The sequence below is a fragment of the Dermochelys coriacea genome, chromosome 1 (genome assembly GCF_009764565.3).
Source record: "Dermochelys coriacea isolate rDerCor1 chromosome 1, rDerCor1.pri.v4, whole genome shotgun sequence".
NCBI lineage: Eukaryota > Metazoa > Chordata > Testudines > Dermochelyidae > Dermochelys > Dermochelys coriacea.
This window is the reverse complement of record NC_050068.2, coordinates 93,878,338-93,890,544: the sequence shown is the minus strand read 5'-3', so window position 1 is coordinate 93,890,544 and position 12,207 is coordinate 93,878,338.

Sequence of the window (12,207 nt, the reverse complement as noted above, 5' to 3'; positions counted from 1 at the left end):
AATGAATCTGTAAACTCAGGAGTAGTACCGAATGATTGGAGAATTGCTAATATAGTTCCTATTTTTAAGAAAGGGAAAAAAAGTGATCCGGGTAACTACAGGCCAGTTAGTTTGACATCTGTAGTATGCAAGGTCCTGTAAAAAATTTCGAAGGAGAAATTAGTTAAGGACATTGAAGTCAATGGTAAATGGGACAAAATACAACATGGTTTTACAAAAGGTAGATCGTGCCAAACCAACCTAATCTCCTTTTTTGAAAAAGTAACAGATTTAGATAAAGGAAATGCAGTGGATCTAATTTACCTAGATTTCAGTAAGGCATTTGATACTATGCCACATGGGGAATTATTAGTTAAATTGGAGAAGATGGGGATCAATATGAACATCAAAAGGTGGATAAGGAATTGGTTAAAGGAGAGACTGCAACGGGTCCTATTGAAAGGAGAACTGTCAGGCTGGAGGGAGGTTACCAGTGGAGTTCCTCAGGTTTTGGGACCAATCTTATTTAATCTTTTTATTACTGACCTCGGCACAAAAAGTGGGAGTGTGCTAATAAAGTTTGCAGATGATACAAAGCTGGGAGGTATTGCCAATTCAGAGAAGGATTGGGATATTATACAGGAGGATCTGGATGACCTTGTAAACTGGAGTAATAGTAATAGGATGAAATTTAATAGTGAGAAGTGTAAGGTTATTCATTTAGGGATTAATAACAAGAATTTTAGTTATAAATTGGAGACGCATCAATTAGAAGTAACGAAGAGGAGAAGGACCTTGGAGTATTGGTTGATCATAGGATGACTATGAGCTGCCGATGTGATATGGCTGTGAAAAAAGCTAATGCGGTTTTGGGATGCATCAGGAGAGGCATTTCCAGTAGGGATAAGGAGGTTTTAGTACCATTATACAAGGCACTGGTGAGACCTCACCTAGAATACTGTGTGCAGTTCTGGTCTCCCATGTTTAAAAAGGATGAATTCAAACTGGAGCAGGTACAGAGAAGGGCTATTAGGATGATTCGAGGAATGGAAAACTTGTCTTATGAAAGGAGAGTTAAGGCTTGTTTAGCCTAACTAAAAGAAGGTTGAGGGGAGATATGATTGCTCTCTATAAATATATCAGAGGGATAAATACAGGAGAGGGCGAGGAATTATTTCAGCTCAGCACCAATGTGGACAAGAACAAATGGGTATAAACTGGCCACCAGGAAGTTTAGACTTGAAATTAGATGAAGGTTTCTAACCATTAGAGGAGTGAAGTTTTGGAATAGCCTTCCAAGGGAAGCAGTGGGGGCAAAAGATCTATCTGGTTTTAAGATTCTACTCGATAAGTTTATGGAGGAGATGGTATGATGGGATAATGGGATTTTGGTAAGTAATTGATCTTTAAATATTCAGGGTAAATAGGACTAATCCCCTGAGATGGGATATTAGATGGATGGGATCTGAATTACTACAGAAAATTCTTTCCTAGGTATCTGGCTGATGAATCTTGCCCATATGCTCAGGGTTTAGCTGATCGCCATATTTGGGTCGGGAAGGAATTTTCCTCCAGGGCAGATTGGAGAGGCCCTGGAGGTTTTTCGCCTTCCTCTGTAGCATGGGGCATGGTTGACTTGAGGGAGGCTTCTCTGCTCCTTGAAGTCTTTGAACCATGATTTAAGGACTTCAATAGCTCAGACATAGGTGAGGTTTTTCGTAGGAGTGGGTGGGTGAGATTCTGTGGCCTGCGCTGTGCAGGAGGTCAGACTAGATGATCAGAATGGTCCCTTCTGACCTTAGTATCTATGAATCTATGAATCTAGGTGCATGTAGTTACAATATTAAATGTTACTGTACTGAGCGTGGACAAAATCACAATTGCATATATTCCAGAACAAATAAAGTGCACTGTAAATGTTTCCGCCATACCCTGAGGCAAATCACACTCTATTCAGCTCATGTTGGACACTGGCTCAGCAGTATCTATACTACCTGATTCCATCTATTTGCATTACTTTAAAGATGTGCCTCTTACTGAGCCCATGCTTCACTTGCTATTTGAAAAACTATATTCCAGTACATGGCTGCCTGCCAGCAACAGTTACTTTTGGTGATTGCTGTGTATCTACAGAGTTCTACATTGTCCACAAAGGCACTCCTATCCTTGGCAGAGATTTATTGGCTGCTTTAAATCTCAGGGTAGTTAATGGATGAATTGATCTTCCTCAGCAAAGCACTCTTGCAGTACACACACCAGTTTCAGCTGGGACCCAACACCAGGTTGAGGAGAAGCTCGGCTGTGCTTATGGGTTTCTGCATAAAATTAAAATGTGGAATAATGTGATGCCTGTATGACAGAAGTTATGGTGCTTACCATTTTCAGTCAGGGAAGCTGTTTTAGAGGAACTTATAAAACTTGTTCAAAAGGACATTATTGAAGAAATTGACTCCTTGAAATGGTTTTCACTTATAGTATTGACACAGAAGAAGGGTGGAGGCATTCGCCTTTGTGAGGACTTAAGGGAGCTAAATAAAGCTATTGTGATTGACAGCCATTCTCTTCCTCATATAGAAAAAGTATTTACAGAACTCCGTGGATCAAAGATGTTTTCTACTCTTCATTTGCAGAGTGCATACTACCAGGTTATATTGCATGAAGATAGCAGAGACCTCACAGCATTTATTACACATGAGGGACTATTTCGTTTTAAACATGCTCTATATAGTTTCGCATTTGTCTTAAGTGCCTTCCAAAAATGATGTCATTGATTCTGAAGAATCAACATGGAGTTCAGTGCTATCTGGATGATATTATTGTGTTTTTGAAATACTTGTGAGGAGCATGACAATAACCTGAAGTCTGTACTAAACTGCATCAGCAACGCAGGGCTCAAGCTCAATAGGTCTAAATGCAAATTTAGACAACCTGAACTCTCCTTTCTGGGGCATACAATTTCACAGGCTGGACTAAAACCTGATCCAGATCATATCCTGGCAATTTCAAATGCTCCTCCCCAACAGATTTGCAAACCTTACGATCCTTCTTGGGTCTTACCTCCTGATATGCAAAATTCATTCCTAATTATGCTTCTGTCATTGAACCGTTACAAGAATTACTAAGCAAAAGTTCAACCTTACTGTGGACAATGGATTCACAAGCTAGTTTTGAAATGGTGAAAGACTTGATTGTACATAGTCCAACACTTGCACTATTCACCCCTGCATTGCCCACAATTGTAACTACTGATGCTTCTGATTATGGACTTGGGGCTGTCCTCTCACAACTTCATGAGGACAACACAGAGAGGACTGTTGCATTTGGTTCAAGGAAACTAAGTAATGCTGAGAGGAAATATTCTACAGTCGAAAAAGAAGCACTTGCTTGTGTCTGGGCTACTGAAAAATGGAAAAAACTTACCTGTGGGATGCATGTTCAAGTTGTGCATAGACCACAGCCCTTTGATGATGTTGCTCACCACGAAAGAGCTGGGAAGAGCAGGATACCGTATTGCTAGATGGTCTGCAAGACTATGCTCTTTCAATTATGAACTGGAATATAAGCCTGGAAACCAAAATGTGGTCGTTGATTGCCTTTCTCGCCTGCCTTTGCCTTCACCAGATGGCCCACCGGAGGATAAGGATGTAGTAGTTGCGCTTATTACAAGCATTCTTACTGCCGTTACAAAAGAAAAATTTCAAGCTACTTGTTCAGCGTGTCTAATTCAACAAACAACTATGGGAATTTCTGACAAAGAGATGGCCCAGTAACCCTAAAAAACTTGACCCAGTTTTGCTGCCTTATTTTAGAGCTTGAGATGAACTTTCTTTGCTCAATGGCTGTGCGCTATGAGATATACACCGGCTCCTGGTGCCAGAAGAATTACAGTCAAAACTCATACACCTGGCACACGATACTCAAAGAATTGTCAGAACCAAACGACGACTATGGGATCTTTATTGGTGGCCAAGGATGGACTCTCAAACTGAAGCAGGCATAAAATTCTTTGTCACTTGCCTAATGCATGATAAGACAGCAGTGACATGTACCCCTCCATTACAGCCTGTTCCTCTTCCTGAATTTGCCGTAACAAAGCTTTGCCTTATCTCCGTGGGTCCCGGGTTTCCTGGCGGATTTTGCTAGCCTCAGAGGCTCACTGTGACCCTCCACATAACCCTTCTTTCTCTAGAGACAAGGGTCACAGTCTACTGAGCCATTTTCATCATAAGCCAGCGAGGGAGGTGAGGAGAAGTTACCCTTCCTTGCATGGTCTCTGTATTCTCCCAGTCTCAGTGATTAATCAGTGGCAAAGATGGGGGGGGAGCCTGGGCCCACCCCTATACTCCAGGCTCAGGGACCCTAATAGTATCAGCTATGTTAGCTGACCTTTTAGAAACATGACATGTACAATTCCCTGGGCTATTTCCCCCACAGAAGCCCTCACTTCCTCAAGATCCACTTCACCCTTACCTCAGGAGGAAGGCCTCCTTCCTTGTGCCTGATATGGTGTGTACTACTCAGCCTCTCCAACAGCACAACTTCTTCGCACAGCTCCTGACATGCACACCCACCTGACTAACTGGGAGGCTTTTAACTAGTTTCAGCCAGCCCGATTGGCTTCAGGTGTCCCAATCAACCTAGCTTTCTCCCTGCCTTCTGGAAAGTTCTTAATTGGCCTCAGGGGTCTTAATTGACGTGGAGCAGCTGGAGCAGCCATTTCACTTATCCTGGTACCAGGGATTTGTTTAGCCTGGAGCGAATCTCTCTCTCTCCCTCCCACTGCTCTCCCACAGCCTTCTAGCTTGGAGGGAGGTGGGAAGCTGCTACTCCTGCTGCTGCTAGACCCTAAGCTCTCCCTGCTGCTCCAGCTGCTCCCCTGGCTGAGCCAGACACCCCTCATTCTCTGCTACTTGGCTGCTGGACCCCCTACTCTCGGGTGCTGCTATTGCTCCAACTGCAACCCTGGGGTGGGGAGGGGGCTGCTAGCCCACTCCCCAGAGAGGAGGAGTGGGGACCCCAGCCACTGCTGTTGTGGACACCACCACCAGCACCACCACCTGAGAGGGGTCCATTCTGCCTGCCTGGACGACCACCTGGAGTTCCTGGAGCTGCTGCTGCTGCAGAGGCCGCTGCCTGGAGCTGCTGAAGCCCGAGGAGGAGAAGAAGAGGATCATCTGCCAGTGGGGCAGCACCTAGAGACTTTGCAGACCACCGTGGAGGGGGCCCTAAGACTGAGTAATTTCCAAACTGTGCTCTTGCGGTGGGGGTTTTGACTGTGTTTGTAGGGACACAGGAGGTGTGGCGTGGAGCTGCCCCCGATCCATCTGTGTGTCCCCCCCAACCCCCACCACTATTACCACCACCGCTGCCCCCTCCACCACCCCCACTGGCTGTATACCATCTGCCTCAGCTCCTGCCTCTGGACTCGGCTTCTTGCTTGGCTTGCCACGCACTATTTCCACCCTTTGGGCCAGAAGCAGCAGCAAGCTAAAAAAGACCTGTGCATGGGCATATGTGCCCCCCCGGACTGCCTACCCCCCAGCTTTCCCCTTTATTACCTGCCCCATTTGCCACTTGCTTTGCCTCCTCTTTTGCTCCAGCCCTCCTTACTAGCTTCAGTTTGTTTGCCTGCCCCGCCCATTTCCTTCTGCAGCCTTTCTTTGTTTGCCCCGCCCCAGCCTCTGAAGCTAGCCCCTTGGTTTCCCTGTTCTACCCCCAGACCGCCTAGCCCCTCGCTCCGTGTGCCCATGCCGCCTCCCATGCGCTTGTGCAATTCCCCATTTCAGTTACAACCCTCTTCACTGCACCCTCAATGTTGTTGAATCCCCCCCCTCGTAGTGCACCAAGAGGAGCCAGAATTTCCACCTTGTGTCGGTGACTGACCCCTAACCCCTGATTGCCCCCCATCCAGCCCACCCCTTTTGGCGCCCTCCTCCCCTGCCTGCAGCCTAGCAGGGAGGAGTGGTCGACCTGCTTCCCCTCTCCCCTCCTCCTTTTGGTGTCCCCCTTTCCTCCTTGCTCATGATGGCGGGGGATGAGACGGGTGAGACCTCTCCAGTAGCCCGAGCTCTCCCTCCCCCGCCTGCCCCTCTGTCACCCCCCCAAGCTTCTACCTCCGCTGCCAAACCATCTGCCATCGCCCCCGCTGGGGCACCAGCAGCGACGGGCACCGGGGTGACCTCCACTGCTGCCACATCTCTCCCCCCCTCAGATTTGGGGGGAGACCCCCAGCCGGCGGGAAGGGCCAGGGGAAGAAGAAGGGGAAGGGCCCCGCTAAAAAGACCAGGCCCTCCATGGCACGGGCTGTCCCCGATGCCCCGGCCCCATCTCCAGCTGGGGCGCCCCTCCCCGCTGTTCCCTCCACCAGCTCTGCAGGTGACCCTCCCCCGGCCCCCAGACCATACGCCCAGGTGGCGGCAACCCCTTCGCCTGCCGCTACGTCATTTCTCCAGCCCACCGCCTCCGCTACCATCTATAGCGGCCGGGGCCCCTTTCCCACCATGACCAGGAAGCACAGCGTCCGTTGCCTCCTGGTGCCCGCCTCACCCCACGTGGAGACCTATGTGCGGGCGTTGGCGAGGGTGGTGGGGCCCACGGCCATTGTGGCGGCCTCCAAAATGTATGGCAAGGTCGTCTTCTTCCTAGCATCGGAGGCCGCTGCGCAGGAGGCGGTGGAGAAGGGCCTGGCCGTGGGGGGCGAGTTCATCCCTTTAGAGCCGCTAGAGGACCTGGGCGTCCGCCTGGTCCTGACCTCCGTCCCTCCCTTTCTCCCCAATGCCGCCCTGTTACCCGCCCTTTCTATCTTGGGGAAGCCCATCTCTGTCATCAGCCCTCTCCCGTTGGGCTGCAAAGACCCCGCCCTCCGTCACGTCCTCTCCTTCCGCCGGCAAGTGCAGCTTCAACTGCCGCCGGCGGCGCGCGACGGAGAGGCACTCGAGGGGTCCTTCCTAGTCCCCTACCAGGGGACCCCTTACAGGGTGCATTATTCCACGGGGGAGACCCGGTGCTCCCTCTGCCGGGCGATGGGGCACATCCGGAGGGACTGCCCCCTGGCCCGGGAAGAAGCGGAATCCAGGACACCCGAGCCCCGGCAGGACACCGGTCCCGTAATCGCCGATGCTCCTGGCTACCCGGCACCCGAAACCGCCCCCCTCCTTCCCAGTCCACCATTGCTCCCGCTCGGGCCCAAGGGGTACCTCCCCCACTATGCCCAAACGAGCGGGAGAACCCCTCCCCAGCTGTTTGCAATCTGGCGGGGCCTGTGGAGGAGGGAGCGGCAAGGACACCACCAAGCATGGGAGAGGACCCACCCCAAGGGGAATCTTCCCTCCCTTGTGCTGCCCCACCGTTACCCCCTCGAGTCCCTGAGCCATCGCCTCTGGCCCCTGACACAACCCCAAATAGCCAGCCCCTGGATGATGCCATGGAGGGCTGGGCCCTAGTCCAGGGGAAGCGGGGCAAGCGGAAGGCTCGAGCTCCGCTCCTCCCATCTGACGTGGAGGCCCCCCGGAAGACCAGGAAGGGGGGCACTGATGCTGAGCCTTCCGCTTTACCCACGGGTGTGTTCCATCCACCAGAGCCGGCTGGGGAAGACGTGGCAGCACTAGAAGGCGGTATCTCCCCTCCACGGGAGTCCCTCCCCTCCAAGACCCCCGAGGCACCATCTGAAACCCCAGTGTGCCCCGAAGTAACCGTCGCGTCAGATGCCGGCGGGGAGAATCCCGGGGTAGCGGAAAACAATTTCCCCTCTATATATGAGAAGATCGAGGTCCTGGGTCTGACCCCGGTCACCCAGGGGGAGGACGATCCTATGCCAGCGGGCCTCGATCTGGGCGACTTCATTCCAGCCCCCCTTTCCCCATACTCCCTCCCCCTAACCGTTGCTTCTGCTCCCACCTCCGAGGAGCCCCTGGACTCCTCCATCAACCCGGCTGCAAAGGGCACCCCGCTGAGAGCCGCTGAGCCAGTTGAGGCGACGGCCAGTGCCACACGGCTGGAACCTGAGCCACCAGGAGCATCCCTCGCTAGTGAGGAGCATTCGACCTCCTTTCCGGGAGAGGACGCTACAGAAGAAAGTCCACCTCCTGATGCCGTGGCTGCCAAATCCACCAGAGAGCTTGCGCCCGGCATCAGTGAGAGCCCTCTCCCGACCCAGACTCTCACCTCTACCCCTGCCCCTGCCCTTATCCCGCCCACCTCCCGAGATATCGTTGCCACCCCTGGGACTGACTCCCTCCCCTTTCCAACAGATGACTCCCAGGGAATGGCCTTTGTATTTGCCCGTCCCGACCCACCAGGGGCTGCTATCCTCCCTCCGCCGCCCCCTATTGCCCCAGCATTCAGGTCAACCCATCAGGAGCCCCGTCGGGGGTCTGTACCCTGTCTGCCCGTCTCGCTGGGCTAGGGGGCTGTACCAAGGGCCCCATCGGGGAGCAACCAGACCATAACCCCAACCCCCCATGCGCTGCGAGAGGAGTTGCGGGAGTTCCTAGAAGACGGCCGTGGCTCCCGCAACAAAGTCCAGCTTGCCCTCCAGCGATGGGGGGACTTTATTCAAATCCTCCGGGCCGCAAGGGCCCTCATGGGGGAAGGGAAAAGGACCGGGAAACAGGGCGCCGCGGTCTACCAGCAGGTCCGCCACTTCCGTGACTCCTTACTCACCTACGGGGTGGGTCACGGACTGCTGCGCGGCCCGCCGGGAGCCACCAGCATCCCTGCCGGCGAGGATCCCCCCCAGCCCTCCTCATGGCACCCTTTACCATCGCAACATTGAACACCCGTGGCTGTAGGATGGGTCTCCGCAGGTCCCAGGTGCTCTCCTGCCTTCGGGAGAGGAGGTACTTTGAAGTTTTCCTGCAGGAGACCCATACGGATCCGACCGCCGAAGACAGCTGGCGGCTGGATTGGGGGAACAGGGTCTACTTTAGCCACCTCACAGTTCATACGGGTGGAGTGGCGATCCTGTTCTCCCCCGAACTACGGCCCGAGGTGCTGGGGGTCGCCTTCTGCACCTCCGGGTCCACATGGAGGGGCTCGTAGTCAACCTCGTCAACATCTATGCCCCAGCAGCAAGCCCGGAGCGGCTGCAATTCTATCAGCAGGCATCCGCCTTCCTCGGCACCTTGGATCCTCAGGAGTGCCTGGTCCTGGGAGGGGACTTTAACATCACCCTTGAGGAACGGGACCGCTCGGGAACCGAGCGGAGCCCGGCCGCCGTCGCCGTCCTCCAGGAGATAGTCGAACACCACTCCCTGGTGGACGTCTGGCGCGACCACCACCCGGATGACACTTCCACATTCACCTTTGTCCGGGTGGAGGCCCATCGGACGTACCACTCCCGTTTGAACCGCATTTATTTATCACGCTTTCATCTTTCACGAGCCCACTCCTCCAGCATCCGGCCGGCCCCATTTTCTGACCATCACATAACCACCGTGACAGCCTCCCTCTGCGCGGAGAGGCCGGGGCCGGCCTATTGGCATTTTAACAACAGCTTGCTGGAGGATGCAGGCTTCGTGGCGTCCTTCCGGGAGTACTGGCTGGCCTGGCGAGGGCAGCGGCGTGCCTTTCCCTTGGCACGGCGGTGGTGGGACGTAGGGAAAGTGCGCACCCAGCTCTTCTGCCGTGACTACACCTGGGGCGCCAGCCGACAGAGGGATGTAGCGATAGAGCACTTGGAAAGGGAGGTCTTAGAGCTGGAGAGGCGTCTGGCCACCAGCCCCGAGGATTCACCCCTCTGCGGAGCGTGCCGGGAGAAGCGGGAGGAGCTCCGGACCCTCGAGGACCATCGGGCCCGGCCTGCCTTTGTTCGATCCCGCATCCGTCTCCTTCGGGAGATGGATTGCGGCTCCCGGTTCTTCTAGACCCTGGAAAAAAAGAGGGGGGCTAAGAAACATATCATCTGCCTACTGGCAGAAGATGGCACCCCCCTCACGGATCCGGTGGAGATGGGCGAGAGCCTTCTACGCAAGCCTTTTCTCCCCGGAGCCGACCGATCCTAACGCTTGCAGAGTGCTGTGGGAGGAGCTCCCGACCGAGACCGACCGAGACCGGCTAGAGCTGCCCCTCACCTCTGGCCGAGTTTTCGGAAGTCCTCCGTCGCATGCCCACCAATAAATCTCCAGGCATGGACGGGGTGACCGTGGCGTTCTACCGCGTGTTCTGGGACCTAGTCACCGTCTGGGCTGAGTCTTTGCAGAGTGGGGTCCTCCCTCTTTCGTGCAGGCGAGCCGTGCTGGCCTTATTGCCGAAGAAGGGGGACCTCCGCAATTTATGAAATTGGCGTCCCGTCTCGCTCGTCAGCACGGACTACAAAGTTGTGGCAAAAGCCATCTCCCTGTGGCCAGGGTCCGTGCTGGCGGACGTGGTCCACCCAGACCAGACCTACACCGTCCCGGGCCGCAGCATCTTCGACAACCTATATCTGGTCCGGGACCTATTGGAACTTGGGTGTAGGGATGTTCTGTCATTCGCCCTCATGTCCTTAGATAAGGAGAAGGTGTTCGACAGGGTGGATCACGGGTATCGCCTGAGCACTCTGCAAGCGTTTGGCTTCGGACCCCAGTTTGTGGGTTTTCTCCGGGTGCTGTACGCCTCCGCAGAGTGTTAGGTCAGGCTCAACTGGACCCTGACCGAACCAGTCAGTTTGGGCGAGAAGTACGGCAGGGGTGCCCCCTCTCAGGCCAGCTGTACGCTCTGGCGATCGAGTCCTTCCTCTGTCTCCTCCGAAGGAGGTTGACAGGGTTGGTGCTGTGGGAGCCGGAGCTGCAGCTGGTCCTGTCGGCGTATGCTGATGACGTGCTCCTCGTGGTCCAGGACCCGGGCGACTTGGTGTGGGTGGAGGCTTGCTAGGCCATCTATTCGGCAGCCTCCTCCGCGCCGGTCAACTGGATCAAGAGCTCTGGCTTGGTGGTAGGGGACTGGTGGCAGGCGAGCTCCCTCCCACTCGCACTTCAGGCCATCTGGTGGAGCATGGGTCCGCTGCTCTATCTGGGCGTTTACCCTTCTGCCACGCATCCCTCTCCGCCGGAGAACTGGCAGTATTTAGAGGGCGGGGTGATAGAGTGGCTCCGGAAATGGACAGGACTACTCCGGTGCCTCTCCCTTCTAGGGAGAGCGCTAGTGCTTAATCAACTAGTCCTGTCCATGCTCTGGTACCGGCTCAACACCCTGGTCCCGGCCCCGGGTTTTCTGGCCAACCTCCGGACATCGATTCTGGATTTCTTTTGGTCAGGACTGCACTGGGTCCCTGCAGGGGTTCTTCATCTGGAGGTGGGATGGCAGGGTCTAAGATGTCTGCTCACTCAGGTCCATGTCTTCCGTCTCCAGACCCGCAGAGGCTCCTTTATGGTGCAGGTAGTCCGGCGTGGAGCATACTGGCGCACACCTTCCTGTGCTGCTTCCGAGGGCTCTGATAAGACCGGCAGCTCCTTTATCTCCATCCGAGAGGTCTTCCGCGAGACCTCTCCGGGCTGCTGGTCTTCTACCAGGACCTCCTCCGGACCTGGAAACTCTTTACAACGACCAGGTCCGTGGCGCCCACCTAGGGGACAGATCTCCTCGTGGAGCCCCAGCTACACAACCCCCAGCCCTGTGTGTAGGTGGCGGAGTCCCGCTCAGTGAACCAGAGTTTGGTCTTCGCAGAGGTCACAAGAGCTGGAGACCTCCTGGACTATGACCGGGAAGACTGGCTGGATCCCCTGATGCTCGCTCAGCGCATGGGGCTTTCCAGACCTTGTACTCCCCGGCGCATACTTCAGGAGGTGAAGGCCGCTTTGCCGCCCGCTGCTCGGGTTCATCTCGAACGGGTCCTGCACGAGGGCACGCCCCGCCCACCCGTTACCCCAGGCCCACCGGACCTTTTAATTGGACCCCTGCCCCGTGGACCCAACTGACCCCTTCATCCCTTCACTAGAAGCCAGCTGCACGAGATGTAGCCGGTCTGCTTTCAAACCGCTCCAAGAAAACATCTATACACGCTCATGCTCCACACCCTTCACGCCCTCACCCTTGTGTCCCACCCCGATACAAAATGGTGGGACCTCCTGCCACCTTTGGAGGTTGAGGAGCCCCGGTGGGCCAGCCTATATTCCACCTTAGTCCCGAGGCCCGCCGGGGATGTCAGTTGGTGGCTCCTTCATGGAGCCGTGAGCATGGGTATGTACTTGGCGCAGTTCACCTCAATCCCAGACACCTGCCCCTTTTGCGGCATGAGGGATACCCTGGCAC